Genomic DNA, 2,405 nt, shown 5'->3' on the forward strand with positions numbered 1-2,405 from the left:
AAATAGTTAGACGTGGCTTCTCAAAGAATATGGTATTGATAAGATTTTCCCGAACAGACACATAGAAAAAAATCCTTTGAAAGACATCCAAAATACACAACCGATCAATTCAATGGGATATTTCCAGAGGAACAGGAGTGATAGGAGCATGTTAGAGATCACGGTCAGGGGTAACTGTCTTCACTATGAATTCAAGTCATAGAGTTTCCTTTCCAGAATGGAAACTACCACCACATATTAGTTTTTATTTAATCACACTTGAAATTAACACTCTGTATTTTCAAACATCTAAAAGATCTAAACATTTAAGTGATGTTCCTCACTGGAACAGGTTGCTGAGAGAAGCTGTGGATGCCCCATCCCTAGAAGTGCTCAAGGCTAGGCTGGGTGGGCCTTTGGGCAACCCGATCCAGTGGGAGGTGTCCCTGCCCATACCAAGGGGTTGGAATTAGATGATCTTTAAGGTCCCTTCCAACCCAAACCATTCTGTGATTTTATGAATCTATGAAAAGAGCTATACTAGACAAAATATCAAAACACTTTTATTTGTCCCACCGATTTTGATTACCACTGTGTTATACAGTAGGCATTTTTTTTAATAACTAGTTATTAGCCTCACCTTCAACAAAATTACATTTTCCATGTTTAATCTGAGCCCTCTGCAACACATCTTCATGACCAGTGAAATGCCTGTGAAATCATGAAGTTTGTTTATCTGCTGAATGTGCTAGCAATTAAAACAGGGCACAGTGGGTGTTCCACCTTACTGGGGAGATCATCTTCTGAATCACCGTGGGATTGTTTGACCTTTTTAATATCCTTAGTGTAGCTTGAAAACAGCAGGAGGGTCTTGCTGATACACGTAATGATAGAAACTGGTATGAAGAACACTGGTGTAAATTAGCATTGGGCATGAAAACACTCCTGAGAATATTTTAAAAGTGACATAAAACTCTAGGAACTGACCATATTGTGTGTGGAACTGGAAACATATTGTTAGGTTGGTAAGCATTTGTTCAAAACTATCTTGTGTGTTCTGATAATCAGACTCAGCTCCTCTCTTCTGAAGTTGACGTTGATTTGAATATTCCTGATCTCTGAAAAGAAGACAGAAATTTAACTTAGCTCGCGAATGCCAAATCTAGCTGCCTGTCAGCACTGTACTTGGTGCTTTACTACAACTGGCTAGGTATCCCAGTAGCTGCGTCAATCTCTGCAAGGCTCAGAAGAACAGGCTATGACCAGCAACAGAAACAGTCAAGTGCCGTGCACTGTGGCCGAGACACAGCTGAAACAGAAGCCCAACCAGAATAACTGGGTGCATTACTTCTCAAGTAAGATTAATTTGCTGACAGTTGACATGCTCGCTGCTAGGTTTTAAGAGATCACAAATCTGATCCCTTTTTAGATACGTCTCTGTGAAACACACAGAACAGAATCCTTGCTGTCAACAATTTTTACTATATGCCCTAGAGGTCTCCATTTCTGCTTGGTGAAAAGTAACCTTTCACACTCAGGAGGCTCAAGCCAAAGACTTCAACAAGGTGATTTACCTTGCAATACTGTTTCTTTTCCCAAGGCCACCAAGAATCCTGTTAACTAGCCCTGCACAGTATCACTGTGCGACAGCTGTCAAAGCTGGTTTAACAGATAGCCCGCAACTTAGCCCTGAAGCTTTAAAATACCTACCCCTGTATATATACCTAGCTTTAAAATACCTTACCCCTATACTTTTCTTTCCTCTTTCTCTATCAGCTATAAAGGCATTGCCTACACTGTGTGAGCCTTTGCATACGATTGCACTAACATTTTGTTTTGGTTATTGATGTAGTAGGAGACCGGTCAGGTGACAAAGAAAATTCCCTAGTGGAATAAATACCCCACGAAAATCAATCTACTCAGTGAAAATTCTCAACTGCGGTACGCGACATCCTGACTGTGTAGGCAGGGAGGGAAAAGCAAAGAGCCTCTGCCCGAGCTGTTTCACAGCCCGATGTGTCACTCGGGCTTTTGCACGGGATGCCTCCCTCTGCTCTCTGCGTCCCTGCGCCCCGCCGGGCCCGCCGCCGCCGCGGGGATTGCAGCCCCCTCCAGCAGCTTTCCGGACACGGCTCCCGCCTGACACGCCGCGCTTCTCGAAGCCCTCCGCTGTTCCGCAAGCCGCGGAAACGCCTTCGGGTTAGACGGACTCCCGCGGGGAAAACTGAAAGCCTGCCGGAGAGACACGCCGCGGTCCCGAGGGCAGGCGGCGCACCGCAGCCCCGAGGGCAGGCGCCCGCCCGGGCCGAGGCGGCGGCCCCGAGGGGAGCCTCCGCCTCCGCCGGCCCGGCCCCGGCGGCCCGGCCCCGTCCCGCCGCCAGCCCCCTGAGCCGGGGCGCGGCGCCGGGGGCGAGGGGACGGCGAGA

Source organism: Anser anser (genome assembly GCF_964211835.1).
Source record: "Anser anser genome assembly, chromosome: 7".
NCBI lineage: Eukaryota > Metazoa > Chordata > Aves > Anseriformes > Anatidae > Anser > Anser anser.